Genomic DNA, 17,556 nt, shown 5'->3' with positions numbered 1-17,556 from the left:
AAGTGGTTGCTAGGCAGTTGCTATAATTTCTAAAGTGGTTGCTAGGCAGTTTCTAACGTTTCCCTAGTGGTTGCTAAGGTGTTGCTAAGTGGTTGCTAGGCAGTTGCTATCATTACTAATGTGGTTGCTAAGTGGTTGCTAAGCAGTTGCTAACGTTTTCCTAGTGGTTGCTAAGGTGTTGCTAAGTGGTTGCTAGGCAGTTGCTATCATTACTAAAGTGGTTGCTAAGTGGTTGCAAGGCAGTTGCTAACGTTTTCCTAGTGGTTGCTAAGGTGTTGCTAAGTGGTTGCTAGGCAGTTGCTATCATTTCTAAAGTGGTTGCTAAGTGGTTGCTAGGCAGTTGCTAACGTTTTCCAAGTGGTTGCTAAGGTGTAGCTAACTGGTTGCTAGGCAGTTGTTATCATTTTTAAAGTAGTTGCTAGGCAGTTGCCAACACATTCCACATAGTTGCTAAGTGGTTGCTAGACAGTTTGCTATCATTTCTAAAGTGGTTGCTAAGCGGTTGCTAGGCAGTTGCTAACCTTTTCCAGGTGGTTGCTAAGGTGTAGCTAACTGGTTGCTAGGCAGTTGCTAACGTATTCCACATGGTTGCTAAGTAGTTGCTAAGTGGTTGCTAGGCAGTTGCTAACGTTTTCCAGGTGGTTGCTAAGGTGTTGCTAACTGGTTGCTAGGCAGTTGCCATCATTTCTAAAGTGGTTGCTAAATGGTTGCTAGGCAGTTGCTATTATTTTTAAAGTAGTTGCTAGGCAGTTGCTAACGTATTCCACATGGTTGCTAAGTGGTTGCTAGACAGTTTCTATCATTTCTAAAGTGGTTGCTAAGTGGTTGCTAGGCAGTTGCTAACGTTTTCCGGGTGGTTGCTAAGGCAGTTGCTAAGGCAGTAGCTAACTGGTTGCTAGGCAGTTGCTATCAATTTAAAGTAGTTGCTAGGCAGTTGCCAACATATTCCACATGGTTGCTAAGTGGTTGCTAGACAGTTGCTGTCATTTCTAAAGTGGTTGCTAAGCAGTTGCTAGGCAGTTGCTAACATTTTCCAGGTGGTTGCTATGTGGTTGCTAGGCAGTTTCTAATATTTTCCAGGTGGTTGCTAAGGTGTTGCTAGGCAGTTGCCATCATTTCTAAAGTGGTTGCTAAGTGGTTGCTAGGCAGTTGCTAACGTTTTCCAGGTGGTTGCTAAGGGGGTTGCTAAGCAGTTAATAGGTGGTTGCTAAGCCCTGGCTGGGGTGCCGGGGTGTCCAAACTTTTGACTGATAGCTGCTCCATACAGCAGCTCCTCCATACACTCACAGTACTGGAGGAGCAGGGGAGAGAAGGGGTTCCGTGCGCAGAGCTGCTCGTGTGCGAGTTAGAACTCTGGGCCCCCCATTCATTTCTATGGGGAAAATTCGTACGACATTTGTACGAAATCCGTACGGCGTATCGTTTCGTAAAGCATATTTTCGGAAAGAACTCAATAAGTTCTATAGGTCATCCGAATTTCAGCTTCATATCTTAAAAATTGTGACGTTCACAGCCGTTCAAAATTCTCCTAGTTCATTGTCTATGGGAAAAAGGGCGTACGTTTACGAAGTTTTTACGAAAATCGTACGATGTATCGCTCCAAAAAGCACAAGCACACCCCGCGGCTATAAGTTCTACCATCGTGTGAAGTTTCGTGGTTCTAGCTCGAAAGCTCTAGGAGGAGTAGTTGTTTATAAAACGTGGCGAGAATAATAATAATAACTAGAAAAGGTAAAGTTCGTGAACGAACTTTAAGTTGGCTTGGAAAAGAACGCTAATAACGTTAAAAAGTTAAAATGGTTGCTAAACGCTAAATGCCAAAAACACGGAAATCTAAAAACGTTTGGTTAAACGTTGAAATCTAAAAATGTTTGGTTAAACGCTGAAAACTAAAAATGTTTGGTTAAACCCTGAAATCTAAAAACATTTGGATAAATGCTAAAATCTTGAAAGTGGTTGCTAGGCAGTTGCTAACGTCTTACAGGTGGTTGCTAAGCTGTTGCTAAGCGGTTGCTAGGCAGTTGCTATCGTTTCTAATGTGGTTTCTAAGCTGTTGCTAGGCTGTTTCTAACGTTTTCCTGGTGGTTGCTAAGGTGTTGCTAACTGGTTGCTAGGCAGTTGCTATAATTTCTAAAATGGTTTCTAAGTGGTTGCTAGGCCGTTGCTAACGTTTTCCAGGTGGTTGCTAAGGTGTTGCTAAGTGGTTGCTAGGCAGTTGCTAACGTTTTCCAGGTGGTTGCTTAGGTGTTGCTAACTGGTTGCTAGGCAGTTGCTATAATTTCTAAAGTGGTTGCTAGGCAGTTGCTATCGTTTCTAATGTGGTTGCTAAGCTGTTGCTAGGCTGTTTCTAACGTTTTCCTGGTGGTTGCTAAGGTGTTGCTAACTGGTTGCTAGGCAGTTGCTATAATTTCTAAAGTGGTTGCTAAGTGGTTGCTAGGCAGTTGCTAACGTTTTCCAGGTGGTTGCTAAGGTGTTGCTAACTGGTTGCTAGGCAGTTGCTATAATTTCTAAAGTGGTTGCTAAGTGGTTGCTAGGCAGTTGCTAACGTTTTCCTAGTGGTTGCTAAGGTGTTGCTAAGTGGTTGCTAGGCAGTTGCTATCGTTTCTAAAGTGGTTGCTAAGCTGTTGCTAGGCTGTTTCTAACGTTTTCCTGGTGGTTGCTAAGGTGTTGCTAACTGGTTGCTAGGCAGTTGCTATAATTTCTAAAGTGGTTGCTAAGTGGTTGCTAGGCAGTTGCTAACGTTTTCCAGGTGGTTGCTAAGGTGTTGCTAAGTGGTTGCTAGGCAGTTGCTAACGTTTTCCAGGTGGTTGCTAAGGTGTTGCTAACTGGTTGCTAGGCAGTTGCTATAATTTCTAAAGTGGTTGCTAAGTGGTTGCTAGGCAGTTGCTAACGTTTTCCAGGTGGTTGCTAAGCAGTTAATAGGTGGTTGCTAAACCCTGGCTGGGGTGCCGGGGTGTCCAAACTTTTGACTGATAGCTGCTCCATACAGCAGCTCCTCCATACACTCACAGTACTGGAGGAGCAGGGGAGAGAAGGGGTTCCGTGCGCAGAGCTGCTCGTGTGTGAGATGGAACTCTGGGCCCCCCATTCATTTCTATGGGAAAACTTCGTACGACAATTGTACGAAAACCGTACGACGTATCGTCAAAACGTTTACATTTTCGGAAAGAACGCGGTAAGGTCTATAGACCGTCCGATTTTTGTATTTGTATGTCAAAAATTGTGGCGGTTACGGACGTTTAAAATTTCGCCCCATTCATTCCTATGGGAAAAAAATGCGTACGTTTACGAAGTTTTTACGAAAACCGTACGATGTATCGCTTCAAAAAGCACAAGCAACCTAATCGGGTATAGGTTCTACGATACTGCAAAATTTCGTGATTCTACGTCAAAAGCTGTGGGAGGAGTAGTGTTTTAAATTTTGTTGCGAGAATAATAATAATAACTAGAAAAGGTAAAGTTCGTGAACGAACTTTAAGTTGGCTTGGAAAAGAACGCTAATAACGTTAAAAAGTTAAAATGGTTGCTAAGCTTTTTCTGTCTGAAGAGTGTGAAGAGTCATTGATATGCTGTTAACGCTAAATGCTAAAAACGCTGAAATCTAAAAACATTTGGTTAAACGCTGAAATCTAAAAACATTTGGTTAAACGCTGAAATCTAAAAATGTTTGATTAAACGCTGAAATCTAAAAACGTTTGGTTAAACGCTGAAATCTAAAAACATTTGGTTAAACGCTGAAATCTAAAAACGTTTGATTAAACGCTGAAATCTAAAAACATTTGGTTAAACGCTGAAATCTAAAAACGCTTGTTTAAATGCTGAAATCGTAAAACTTTTGGTTAAACTTTTGATTGCTAATGTGTTGCTAGGCGGTTGCTATCATTTCTGAAAAGGTTGCTAAGCTGTTGCTAGGCAATTGCTAATGTTTTCCAGGTGGTTGCTAAGCTGTTGCTAACTGGTTGCTAGCCAATTGCTAACATATAACAGGTGGTTGCTAAGGTGTTGCTAGGTGGTTGCTAGGGTGTTGCTAGGTTGTTGCTAAGGTGTTGCTATGGTATCCTGGGTGGTTGCTTAGATGTTGCTAGGTGGTTGCTAACGTGTTGCTAGGTGGTTGCTAAGGTGTTGCTATGGAATCCGGGGTGGTTGCTAAGGTGTTGCTAGGGTGTTGCTAGGTGGTTGCTAGGGTGTTGCTAGGTGGTTGCTATGGTATCTGGGGTGGTTGCTAAGGTGTTGCTAGGTGGTTGCTAGGGTGTTGCTATGATATCTGGGGTGGTTGCTAAGGTGTTGCTAGGTGGTTGCTAGGGTGTTGCTAGGTGGTTGCTAGGGTGTTGCTATGGTATCTGGGGTGGTTGCTAAGGTGTTGCTAGGTGGTTGCTAGGGTGTTGCAAGGTGGTTGCTAGGTGGTTGCTAAGGTGTTGCTATGCGGTTGCTAAGGTGTTGCTATGGTATCCTGGGTGGTTGCTAAGGTGTTGCTAGGTGGTTGCTAGGTGGTTGCTAAGGTGTTGCTATGCGGTTGCTAAGGTGTTGCTATGGTACCTGGGGTGGTTGCTAAGGTGTTGCTAGGTGGTTGCTAGGGTGTTGCTATGATATCCGGGGTGGTTGCTAAGGTGGTTGCTAGGTGGTTTCTAAGGTGTTGCTAGGTGGTTGCTAAGGTGTTGCTATGGTATCTAGGGTGGTTGCTATGTGGTTGCTAAGGTGTTGCTATGCGGTTGCTAAGGTGTTTCTAAAGTGGTTACTAAGTGGTTGCTAGGCAGTTGCTAACGTTTTCCATGTGGTTGCTAAGTGGTTGCTTAGTGGTTGCTAAGCAGTTTCTATCATTTCTAAAGTGGTTGCTAAGTGGTTGCTAGGCAGTTGCTAACGTTTTCCATGTGGTTGCTAAGTGGTTGCTAGGCAGTTGCTTTAATTTCTAAAGTGGTTGCTAAGCTGTTGCTAGGCAGTTGCTAACGTTTTCCAGGTGGTTGCTTAGGTGTTGCTAAGTGGTTGCTAGGCAGTTGCTATCATTTCTAAAGTGGTTGCTAAGTGGTTGCTAGGCAGTTGCTAACGTTTTCCTAGTGGTTGCTAAGTTGTTGCTAGGTGGTTGCTATGCAGTTGATAACGTTTTCTAGGTGGTTGCTAAGGTGTTGCTAAGTGGTTGCTAGGCAGTTGCTAACGTTTTCCTAGTGGTTGTTAAGGTGTTGCTAAGTGGTTGCTAGGCAGTTGCTATCGTTTCTAAAGTGGTTGCTAAGTGGTTGCTAGGCAGTTGCCAACGTTTTCCAGGTGGTTGCTAAGTGGTTGCTAAGCTGTTGCTAGGCAGTTTCTAATGTTTTCCTGGTGGTTGCTAAGGTGTTGCCAACTGGTTGCTAGGCAGTTGCTATAATTTCTAAAGTTGTTGCTAAGTGGTTGCTAGGAAGTTGCTAACGTATTCCAGGTGGTTACTAAGTGGTTGCTAGGCAGTTGCTAACGTTTTCCAGGTGGTTGCTAAGTTGTTGCTAAGTGGTTGCTAGGCAGTTGCCAACGTTTTCCAGGTGGTTGCTAAGTGGTTGCTAAGCTGTTGCTAGGCAGTTTCTAATGTTTTCCTGGTGGTTGCTAAGGTGTTGCTAACTGGTTGCTAGGCAGTTGCTATAATTTCTAAAGTGGTTGCTAAGTGGTTGCTAGGACGTTGCTAATGAAATCCAGGTGGTTACTAAGTGGTTGCTAGGCAGTTGCTAACGTTTTCCAGGTGGTTGCTAAGGTGTTGCTAAGTGGTTGCTAGGCAGTTGCTAACGTTTTCCAGGTGGTTGCTAAGGTGTTTGCTAAGCAGTTAATAGGTGGTTGCTAAGCCCTGGCTGGGCTGCCGGGGTGTCCAAACTTTTGACTGATAGCTGCTCCATACAGCAGCTCCTCCATACACTCACAGTACTGGAGGAGCAGGGGAGAGAAGGGGTTCCGTGCGCAGAGCTGCTCGTGTGTGAGATGGAACTCTGGGCCCCCCATTCATTTCTATGGGGAAACTTCGTACGATAATTGTACGAAAACCGTACGACATATAATTTCGTGAAGCATATTTTCGGAAAGAACGCGATATGTTCTATAAACCAGCCGAATTTCGTCTTCGTATCTTGAAAATTGTGACGTACACGAGCTTTCGAATTTCTCCCCATTCATTTTCAATGGGAAAAATTTCGTACATTTACGAAGTTTTTACGAAAACCGTACGATATATCGCTTCAAAAAGCACAAGCAACTTAAGTTGGCATAGGTTCTACGATCCCTGAAAATTTCGTGACTGTACCATAAAAGCTGTAGGAGGAGTAGCGTTGCAAAAAACATGGCGAGAATAATAATAATAACTAGAAAAGGCAAAGTTCGTGAACGAACTTTAAGTTGGCTTGGAAAAGAACGCTAATAACGTTAAAAAGTTAAAATGGTTGCTAAGCTTTTTCCGTCTGAAGAGTGTGAAGAGTCATTGATATGCTGTTAACTTTTGGCTAAATGCTAAAAACGCTGAAATCTAAAAACATTTGGTTAAACGCTGAAATCTAAAAACATTTGGTTAAACGCTGAAATCTAAAAACGTTTGATTAAACGGTGAATTCTAAAAACGTTTGGTTAAACGCTAAAATCTAAAAACATTTGGTTAAACGCTGAAATCTAAAAACGTTTGAATACACGCTGAAATCTAAAAACGTTTGGTTAAACGCTGAAATCTAAAAACGCTTGTTTAAATGCTGAAATCGTAAAACTTTTGGTTAAACTTTTGATTGCTAATGTGTTGCTAGGCAGTTGCTATCATTTCTGAAAAGGTTGCTAAGCTGTTGCTAGGCAGTTGCTAATGTTTTCCAGGTGGTTGCTAAGCTATTGCTAACTGGTTGCTAGGCAATTGCTAACATATACCAGGTAGTTGCTAAGGTGTTGCTAGGTGGTTGCTAGGGTGTTGCTAGGTTGTTGCTAAGGTGTTGCTATGGTATCTGGGGTGGTTGCTAAGGTGTCGCTAGGTGGTTGCTAGGGTGTTGCTAGGTGGTTGCTAAGGTGTTGCTATGGTATCTGGGGTGGTTGCTAAGGTGTTTCTAAGTGGTTGCTAGGTGGTTGCTAAGGTGTTGCTATGGTATCCGGAGTGGTTGCTAAGATGTTGCTAGGTGGTTGCTAAGGTGTTTCTATGGTATCTGGGGTGGTTGCTAAGGTGTTTCTAGGTGGTTGCTAGGTGGTTGCTAAGGTGTTGCTATGGTATCCGGGGTGGTTGCTAAGATGTTGCTAGGTGGTTGCTAAGGCGTTGCTATGGTATCTGGGGTGGTTGCTAAGGTGTTTCTAGGTGGTTGCTAAGGTGTTGTTATGGTATCCGGGGTGGTTGCTAAGATGTTGCTAGGTGGTTGCTAAGGTGTTGCTATGGTATCCGGGGTGGTTGCTAAGATGTTGCAAGGTGGTTGCTAAGGTGTTGCTATGCGGTTGCTAAGGTGTTGCTATGGTAACCGGGGTGGTTGCTACGGTGTTGCTAGGTGGTTGCTAGGTGGTTGCTAAGGTGTTGCTAGGTGGTTGCTAGGTGGTTGCTAAGGTGTTGCTATGGTATCTGGGGTGGTTGCTACGGTGTTGCTAGGTGGTTGCTAAGGTGTTGCTATGGTATCCCGGGTGGTTGCTAAGGTGTTGCTAGGTGGTTGCTAGGTGGTTGCTAAGGTGTTGCTAGGTGGTTGCTAAGGTGTTGCTATGGTATCTGGGGTGGTTGCTAAGGTGTTGCTAGGTGGTTGCTAGGTGGTTGCTAAGTGGTTGCTACGTGGTTGCTAAGGTATTGCTAGGTGGTTGCTAAGGTGTTGCTATGGTAACCGGGGTGGTTGCTAAGGTGTTGCTAGGTGGTTGCTAGGTGGTTGCTAAGGTGTTGCTAGGTGGTTGCTAAGGTGTTGCTATGGTATCTGGGGTGGTTGCTAAGGTGTTGCTAGGTGGTTGCTAGGTAGTTGCTATCATTTCTAAAGTGGTTGCTAAGTGGTTGCTAGGCAGTTGCTAACGTTTTCCTAATGGTTGCTAAGGTGTTGGTAAGTGGTTGCTAGGCTGTTGCTATCATTTCTAAAGTGGTTGCTAGGCAGTTGCTATCGTTTCTAAGGTGGTTGCTAAGTGGTTGCTATCGTTTTCCTAGTGGTTTTTAAGGTGTTGCTAAGTGGTTGCTAGGCAGTTGCTAACGTTTTCCAGGTGTTTGCTAAGTGGTTGCTAACTGGTTGCTAGGCAGTTGCTATAATTTCTAAAGTGGTTGCTAAGTTGTTGCTAAGTGGTTGCTAGGCAGTTGCTAACGTTTTCCAGGTGGTTGCTAAGGTGTTGCTAAGTGGTTGCTAGGCAGTTGCTAACGTTTTCCAGGTGGATGCTAAGCAGTTAATAGGTGGTTGCTAAACCCTGGCTGGGGTGCCGGGGTGTCCAAACTTTTGACTGATAGCTGCTCCATACAGCAGCTCCTCCATACACTCACAGTACTGGAGGAGCAGGGGAGAGAAGGGGTTCCGTGCGCAGAGCTGCTCGTGTGCGAGATGGAACTCTGGGCCCCCCATTCATTTCTATGGGAAAATTTCGTACGACAATTGTACGAAAACCGTACGTTGTATCACTTCGCAACCTCCTATTAATTTAAAGATCTTGATAAGATCTATAAGCTCGCCGAATTTGGTGTTTGTATCTCAAAAATTGTGGCGGTTACGGACGTTTCAAAATTCGCCCCATTCATTCCTATGGGAAAAAAATGCGTACGTTTACGAAGTTTTTACGAAAACCGTACGATATATTGCTTCAAAAAGCACAAGCAACCTAAGTTGGCATAGGTACTACGATACTGCAAAATTTCGTGATTCTACGTTAAAAGCTGTAGGAGGAGTAGCGTTACAGAAATTGTGGCGAGAATAATAATAATAACTAGAAAAGGTAAAGTTCGTGAACGAACTTTAAGTTGGCTTGGAAAAGAACGCTAATAACGTTAAAAAGTTAAAATGGTTGCTAAGCTTTTTCTGTCTGAAGAGTGTGAAGAGTCATTGATATGCTGTTAACGCTAAATGCTAAAAACGCTGACATCTAAAAACATTTGGTTAAACGCTGAAATCTAAAAACATTTGGTTAAACGCTGAAATCTAAAAATGTTTGATTAAACGCTGAAATCTAAAAACGTTTGGTTAAACGATGAAATCTAAAAACATTTGGTTAAACGCTGAAATCTAAAAACGTTTGATTAAACGCTGACATCTAAAAACGTTTGGTTAAACGCTGAAATCTAAAAACATTTGGTTAAACGCTGACATCTAAAAACGTTTGGTTAAACGCTGAAATCTAAAAACGCTTGTTTAAATGCTGAAATCGTAAAACTTTTGGTTAAACTTTTGATTGCTAATGTGTTGCTAGGCGGTTGCTATCATTTCTGAAAAGGTTGCTAAGCTGTTGCTAGGCAATTGCTAATGTTTTCCAGGTGGTTGCTAAGCCGTTGCTAACTGGTTGCTAGGCAATTGCTAAAATATAACAGGTGGTTGCTAAGGTGTTGCTAGGTGGTTGCTAGGGTGTTGCTAGGTTGTTGCTATCATTTCTAAAGTGGTTGCTAAGTGGTTGCTAGGCAGTTGCTATCGTTTTCCTAGTGGTTGTTAAGGTGTTGCTAAGTGGTTGCTAGGCAGTTGCTATCATTTCTAAAGTGGTTGCTAAGTGGTTGCTAGGCAGTTGCTATCGTTTTCCTAGTGGTTGTTAAGGTGTTGCTAAGTGGTTGCTAGGCAGTTGCTATCATTTCTAAAGTGGTTGCTAGGCAGTTGCTAACGTTTTCCCAATGGTTGTTAAGGTGTTGCTAAGTGGTTGCTAGGCAGTTGCTTTCGTTTCTAAAGTGGTTGCTAAGTGGTTGCTAGGCAGTTGCTAACGTTTTCCAGGTGGTTGCTAAGTGGTTGCTAGGCAGTTGCTAACGTTTTCCAGGTGGTTGCTAGGCAGTTGCTAAGTGGTTGCTAGGCAGTTGCTAACGTTTTCCAAGTGGTTGCTAGGCAGTTGCTAAGTGGTTGCTAGGCAGTTGCTAACATTTTCCAGGTGGTTGCTAAGTGGTTGCTAGGTAGTTGCTAACATATTCCAGGTGGTTGCTAGGCAGCTGCTAAGTGGTTGCTAGGCAGTTGCTAACGTTTTCCAGGTGGTTGCTAAGTGGTTGCTAGGCAGTTGCTAACGTTTTCAAGGTGGTTGCTAGGCAGTTGCTAAGTGGTTGCTAGGCAGTTGCTAACGTTTTCCAAGTGGTTGCTAGGCAGTTGCTAAGTGGTTGCTAGGCAGTTGCTAACGTTTTCCAGGTGGTTGCTAAGTGGTTGCTAGGCAGTTGCTAACGTTTTCCAGGTGGTTGCTAGGCAGTTGCTAAGTTGTTGCTAGGCAGTTGCTAACGTTTTCCATGTGGTTTCTTAGTGGTTGCTAGGCAGTTGCTAACGTATTCCAGGTGGTTGCTAGGCAGTTGCTAAGTGGTTGCTAGGCAGTTGCTAACGTTTTCCAGGTGGTTGCTCAGTGGTTGCTAGGCAGTTGCTAACGTTTTCCAGGTGGTTGCTAAGTGGTTGCTAGGCAGTTGCTAACGTATTCCAGGTGGTTGCTAGGCAGTTGCTAAGTGGTTGCTAGGCAGTTGCTAACGTTTTCCAAGTGGTTGCTAGGCAGTTGCTAAGTGGTTGCTAGGCAGTTGCTAACGTTTTCCAGGTGGTTGCTAAGTGGTTGCTAGGCAGTTGCTAACGTTTTCCAGGTGGTTGCTAAGGTGGTTGCTAAGCAGTTATTAGGTGGTTGCTAAGCCCTGGCTGGGGTGCCGGGGTGTCCAAACTTTTGACTGATAGCTGCTCCATACAGCAGCTCCTCCATACACTCACAGTACTGGAGGAGCAGGGGAGAGAAGGGGTTCCGTGCGCAGAGCTGCTCGTGTGTGAGATGGAACTCTGGGCCCCCCATTCATTTCTATGGGAAAACTTCGTACGACATTTGTACGAAAACCGTACGTCGTATCTCTTCGCAACCTCCTATTAATTTAAAGATCTCGATAAGATCTATAAGCTCGCCGAATTTGGTGTTTGTATCTCAAAAATTGTGGCGGTTATGGACGTTTCAAAATTCGCCCCATTCATTCCTATGGGAAAAAAATGCGTACGTTTACGAAGTTTTTACGAAAACCGTACGATATATCGCTTCAAAAAGCACAAGCAACCTAAGTTGGTATAGGTACTACGATACTGCAAAATTTCGTGATTCTACGTTAAAAGCTGTAGGAGGAGTAGCGTTACAGAAATTGTGGCGAGAATAATAATAATAACTAGAAAAGGAAAGTTCGATAACGAACTTTAAGTTGGCTTGGAAAAGTACGTTAAATAGTTAAATAACGTTGAATAGTTAAAATGGTTGCTAAGATATTTCTGTCTAAAGCGTGTGAAGAGTGGTTGCTATGCTGTTGACTTTCGGCTAAATGTTGAAGTCCAAAAAGTTTTGGCTAACATGGTGAAAAGCTTATAATTATCTTATAAAGTAAAGTGTTGCTAAGTGGTTGCTAGGTAGTTGCTAGGCAGTTGCTAATGTAGTCCACATCGTTGCTTAGTGCTTGCTAATTGGTTGCTAGGCAGTTGCGAACATATTCCAGGTGGTTGCTAAGCTGTTGCTAACTTGTTGCTAGGCAATTCCTAACGTATTCCAAATGGTTTTTAAGTGGTTATTAGGCAGTTTCTAATATTTTCCAGGTGGTTGCTAACTGGTTGCTATGGTATCTGGGGTGGTTGCTAAGGTGTTGCTAGGTGGTTGCTAAGGTGTTGCTATGGTATCTGGGGTGGTTGCTAAGGTGTTGCTAGGTGGTTGCTAGAGGGTTGCTAGGTGGTTGCTAAGGTGTTGCTATGGGATCCGGGGTGGTTGCTAAGGTGTTGCTATGGTATCCGGGTTGGTTGCTAAGGTGTTGCTAGGTGGTTGCTAAGGTGTTGCTATGGTATCCAGGGTGGTTGCTAAGGTGTTGCTAGGTGGTTGCTAGGGTGTTGCTAGGCGGTTGCTATGGTATCCAGGGTGGTTGCTAAGGTGTTGCTAGGTGGTTGCTAAGGTGTTGCTAGGTGGTTGCTATGGTGTTGCTATGGTATCCGGGGTGGTTGCTAAGGTGTTGCTAGGTGGTTGCTAAGGTGTTGCTATGGTATCCAGGGTGGTTGCTAAGGTGTTGCTACGTGGTTGCTAGGTGGTTGCTAGGGTGTTGCTAGGTGGTTGCTAAGGTGTTGATTTGGTATCCAGGGTGGTTGCTAAGGTGTTGCTAGGTGGTTGCTAAGGTGTTGCTATGATATCCGGGGTGGTTGCTAAGGTGTTGCTAGGTGGTTGCAAGGTGGTTGCTAAGGTGTTGCTAGGTGGTTGCTAGGGTGTTGCTAGGTGGTTGCTAAGGTTTTGCTAGGTGGTTGCTAAGGTGTTGCTATGGTATCCAGGGTGGTTGCTAAGGTGTTGCTAGGTGGTTGCTAAGGTGTTGCTATGGTATCCGGGGTGGTTGCTAAGGTGTTGCTAGGTGGTTGCTAGACGGTTGCTAGGTGGTTGCTAAGGTGTTGCTATGGGATCCGGGGTGGTTGCTAAGGTGTTGCTATGGTATCCGGGTTGGTTGCTAAGGTGTTGCTAAGGTGTTGCTATGGTATCCAGGGTGGTTGCTAAGGTGTTGCTAGGTGGTTGCTAGGGTGTTGCTAGGCGGTTGCTATGGTATCCAGGGTGGTTGCTAAGGTGTTGCTAGGTGGTTGCTAAGGTGTTGCTAGGTGGTTGCTATGGTGTTGCTATGGTATCCGGGGTGGTTGCTAAGGTGTTGCTAGGTGGTTGCTAAGGTGTTGCTATGGTATCCTGGGTGGTTGCTAAGGTGTTGCTAGGTGGTTGCTAGGCAGTTGCTAAGGTGTTGCTATGGTATCCTGGGTGGTTGCTAAGGTGTTTCTAGGTGGTTGCTAAGGTGTTGCTAGGTGGTTGCTAAGGTGTTGCTAGGTGGTTGCTAAGGTGTTGCTATGGTATCCGGGGTGGTTGCTAAGGTGTTGCTAGGTGGTTGCTAGGCGGTTGCTTAAGTGTTGCTATGGTATCCGGGGTGGATGCTATGGTGTGGTTGCTAAGGTGTTGGCTAGGTGGTTGCTAAGGTGTTGCTATGGTATCCAGGGTGGTTGCTAAGGTGTTGCTAGGTGGTTGCTAAGGTGTTGCTATGGTATCCTGGGTGGTTGCTAAGGTGTTTCTAGGTGGTTGCTAAGGTGTTTCTAGGTGGTTGCTAAGGTGTTGCTAGGTGGTTGCTAAGGTGTTGCTATGGTATCCAGGGTGGTTGCTAAGGTGTTGCTAGGTGGTTGCTAGGTGGTTGCTAGGTGGTTGCTAAGGTGTTGCTAGGTGGTTGCTAAGGTGTTGCTATGGTATCCAGGGTGGTTGCTAAGGTGTTGCTAGGTGGTTGCTAAGGTGTTGCTAGGTGGTTGCTAAGGTGTTGCTATGGTATCCGGGGTGGTTGCTAAGGTGTTGCTAGGTGGTTGCAAGGTGGTTGCTAAGGTGTTGCTAGGCGGTTGCTAAGGTGTTGCTATGGTGTCTAGGGTGGTTGCTAAGGTGTTGCTAGGTGGTTGCTAAGATGTTGCTATGGTATCTGAGGTGGTTGCTAAGGTGTTGCTAGGTGTATCTAACTGGTCGCTAGGCAGTTGCTACCATTTCTAAAGTGGTTGCTAAGCAGTTGCTAGGCAGTTGCTAACGTTTTCCAGGTGGTTGCTAAGGTGTTGCTATCTGGTTGCTAGGCAGTTGCTAACGTATTACACATGGTTGCTAAGTGGTTGCTAGGCAGTTGCTAATGTTTTCCAGGTGGTTGCTAAGGTGTATCTAACTGGTTGCTAGGCAGTAGTAGATAAAAAGAAAGAGTGTTAAATGTAGAAGTACAGAAAAAGGGAGAGCCTGAAATAGAGAAGTAGAGAGAAAATCAGCGTGAGAAGTAGAGAAAGAACACCCGAGAATGTGAGAAAAAGAGTGACAAGTAGAGAGAAATATTGAGCGAGAGAAAGAGAATTAGGGAAAAAGAGAGATCGAGAAATAAAGAAGTAGAGAAAGAAAAAGGATGTAGTAGAGAGATAGATAGAAAGAGAAAGCAAGACAGAAAAGTAGAGTGAAAGAGAAGTAGAGAGAAGAGCGAGAAATAAAGAGAGAGTAAGAGAGAAATAGAGAAATAGAAAAGTAGAAAGAAAGAGACATAGAAAAGTAGAGAGAGTGAGAAAGAGAGAGTGAGAAATAGAGAAGTAGAGAGAGAGTGAGAAAGAGAGAGTGAGAAATAGAGAAGTAGAGAGAGTGAGAAATAGAGACGTAGAGAGAGAGTGAGAAAGAGAGTGAGAAATAGAGAAGTAGAGAGAGAGTGAGAAATAGAGACGTAGAGAGAGAGTGAAAAAGAGAGTGAGAAATATAGAAGTAGAGAGAGTGAGAAATAAAGAGAAATAGAGACGTAGAGAGAGAGTGAAAAAGAGAGTGAGAAATATAGAAGTAGAGAGAGTGAGAAATATAGAAATAGAGAGAGAGAGTGAGAAATAGAGACGTAGAGAGAGAGTGAGAAATAGAGACGTAGAGAGAGAGTGAGAAAGAGTGAGAAATAGAGAAGTAGAGAGAGTGAGAAATAGAGACGTAGAAAAGAGTGAGAAAGAGAGAGTGAGAAATAGAGACGTAGAGAGAGAGTGAGAAATAGAGACGTAGAGAGAGAGTGAGAAATAGAGAAGTAGAGAGCAAAAGAGAGAGTGAGACAGAGAAGTAGAGAGCAAACGAGAGAGTGAGAAGTAGAGAAGTAGAGAGCAAAAGAAAGAGTGAGAAATAGAGAAGTAGAGAGAGAGTGGGAAAGATAGAGTGAGAATTAGAGAAGTAGAGAGAGAGTGAGAAAGAGAGAGTGAGATAGAGAAGTAGAGAGAGAGTGAGAAATAGAGACGTAGAGAGAGTGAGAAAGAGAGAGTGAGATAGAGAAGTAGAGAGAGAGTGAGAAATAGAGTGAGAAATAGAGACGTAGAGAGAGAGTGAGAAAGAGAGTGAGAAATAGAGGAGTAGAGAGCAAAAGAGAGTGAGAAATAGAGAAGTAGAGAGCAAAAGAGAGAGTGAGAAGTAGAGAAGTAGAGAGCAAAAGAAAGAGTGAGAAATATAGAAATAGAGAGAGAGTGGGAAAGAGAGTGAGAGTTAGAGAAGTAGAGAGCGAAAGAGAGAGTGAGAAAGAGAGAGTGGTTGCTAAGCAGTTAATAGGTGGTTGCTAAACCCTGGCTGGGGTGCCGGGGTGTCCAAACTTTTGACTGATAGCTGCTCCATACAGCAGCTCCTCCATACACTCACAGTACTGGAGGAGCAGGGGAGAGAAGGGGTTCCGTGCGCAGAGCTGCTCGTGTGCGAGATGGAACTCTGGGCCCCCCATTCATTTCTATGGGAAAACTTCGTACGAAAATTGTACGAAAACCGTACGTCGTATCGCTTCGCAACCTGCTATTAATTTAAAGATCTCGGTAAGATCTATAAGCTCGCCAAATTTGGTCTTCGTATCTCAAAAATTGTGGCGGTTACGGACGTTTAAAATTTCGCCCCATTCATTCCTATGGGGAAAAAATGCGTACGTTTACGAAGTTTTTACGAAAACCGTACGATAAATCGCTCCAAAAAGCACAAGCACGCTAAGTTGGCATAGGTCCTACGATCCGTGAAAGTTTCGTGATTCTACGTTGAAAGCTCTAGGAGGAGTAGCGTACAGAAAAAAAGGCGTAAGAATAATAATAATAATAATAATAAGAAGATTACGAAGAACAAGAAGTTGGCTTTTCCAAGCCAACTTAACTAGAAAAGGTAAAGTTCGTGAACGAACTTTAAGTTGGCTTGGAAAAGAACACTAATAACGTTAAAAAGTTAAAATGGTTGCTAAGCTTTTTCCGTCTGAAGAGTGTGAAGAGTCATTGATATGCTGTTAACTTTTGGCTAACGCTAAATGCCAAAAACGCTGAAATCTAAAAACGTTTGGTTAAACGCTGAAATCTAAAAACGTTTGATTAAACGCTGAAATCTAAAAACGTTTGATTAAACGCTGAAATCTAAAAACGTTTGATTAAACGCTGAAATCTAAAAACGTTTGATTAAACGCTGAAATCTAAAAACGTTTGGTTAAACGCTGAAATCTAAAAACATTTGGTTAAACGCTGAAATCTAAAAACATTTGGTTAAACGCTGAAATCTAAAAACGTTTGATTAAACGCTGAAATCTAAAAACATTTAGTTAAACGCTGAAATCTAAAAACGTTTGATTAAATGCTGAAATCTAAAAACGTTTGATTAAACACTGAAATCTAAAAACGCTTGTTTAAATGCTGAAATCGTAAAACTTTTGGTTAAACTTTTGATTGCTAATGTGTTGCTAGGCAGTTGCTATCATTTCTGAAAAGGTTGCTAAGCTGTTGCTAGGCAGTTGCTAATGTTTTCCAGGTGGTTGTTAAGCTATTGCTAACTGGTTGCTAGGCAGTTGCTATCATTTCTAAAGTGGTTGCTAAGTGGTTGCTAGGCAGTTGCTAACGTTTTCCTAATGGTTGCTAAGGTGTTGGTAAGTGGTTGCTAGGCAGTTGCTATCATTTCTAAAGTGGTTGCTAAGTGGTTGCTAGGCAGTTGCTAACGTTTTCCAGGTGGTTGCTAAGGTGTTGCTAAGTGGTTGCTAGGCAGTTGCTAACGTTTCCCAGGTGGTTGCTAAGGTGTTGCTAAGTGGTTGCTAGGCAGTTGCTATCGTTTCTAAAGTGGTTGCTAGGCAGTTGCTAACGTTTTCCATGTGGTTGCTAAGTGGTTGCTAGGCAGTTGCTATCATTTCTAAAGTGGTTGCTAAGTGGTTGCAAGGCAGTTGCTAACGTTTTCCTAGTGGTTGTTAAGGTGTTGCTAAGTGGTTGCTAGGCAGTTGCTATCATTTCTAAAGTGGTTGCTAGGCAGTTGTTAACGTTTTCCATGTGGTTGCTAAGTGGTTGCTAGGCAGTTGCTATCATTTCTAAAGTGGTTGCTAAGTGGTTGCTAGGCAGTTGCTAACGTTTTCCAAGTGGTTGCTAGGCAGTTGCTAAGTGGTTGCTAGGCAGTTGCTAACATTTTCCAGGTGGTTGCTAAGTGGTTGCTAGGTAGTTGCTAACATATTCCAGGTGGTTGCTAGGCAGCTGCTAAGTGGTTGCTAGGCAGTTGCTAACGTTTTCCAGGTGGTTGCTAAGTGGTTGCTAGGCAGTTGCTAATGTTTTCCAGGTGGTTGCTAGGCAGTTGCTAAGTGGTTGCTAGGCAGTTGCTAACGTTTTCCAAGTGGTTGCTAGGCAGTTGCTAAGTGGTTGCTAGGCAGTTGCTAACGTTTTCCAGGTGGTTGCTAAGTGGTTGCTAGGCAGTTGCTAACGTTTTCCAGGTGGTTGCTAGGCAGTTGCTAAGTGGTTGCTAGGCAGTTGCTAACGTTTTCCAGGTGGTTGCTCAGTGGTTGCTAGGCAGTTGCTAACGTTTTCCAGGTGGTTGCTAAGTGGTTGCTAGGCAGTTGCTAACGTTTTCCAGGTGGTTGCTAGGCAGTTGCTAAGTGGTTGCTAGGCAGTTGCTAACGTTTTCCAAGTGGTTGCTAGGCAGTTGCTAAGTGGTTGCTAGGCAGTTGCTAACGTTTTCCCGGTGGTTGCTAAGTGGTTGCTAGGCAGTTGCTAA

General features: G+C 43.7%; 1 long non-coding RNA gene across 1 annotated transcript in view; it reads left to right on the top strand.

Annotated features, from left to right (window-relative positions):
• LOC125804863 (uncharacterized) overlaps positions 1-14,371 on the top strand; it is a 30,529-nt gene extending 16,158 nt beyond the window's left edge. Inside the window, exon 2 of the long non-coding RNA XR_007441084.1 lies at positions 13,525-14,371. This is a non-coding gene — a long non-coding RNA (uncharacterized LOC125804863). The remainder of the gene's footprint in view (positions 1-13,524) is intronic.
• Positions 14,372-17,556: the final 3,185 nt, after the last annotated feature.

The sequence above is a fragment of the Astyanax mexicanus genome, chromosome 10 (genome assembly GCF_023375975.1).
Source record: "Astyanax mexicanus isolate ESR-SI-001 chromosome 10, AstMex3_surface, whole genome shotgun sequence".
Lineage (NCBI taxonomy): Eukaryota > Metazoa > Chordata > Actinopteri > Characiformes > Acestrorhamphidae > Astyanax > Astyanax mexicanus.
The sequence above is the reverse complement of the archived record's forward strand: the minus strand, read 5'-3'. Positions and strand labels throughout refer to the sequence as shown.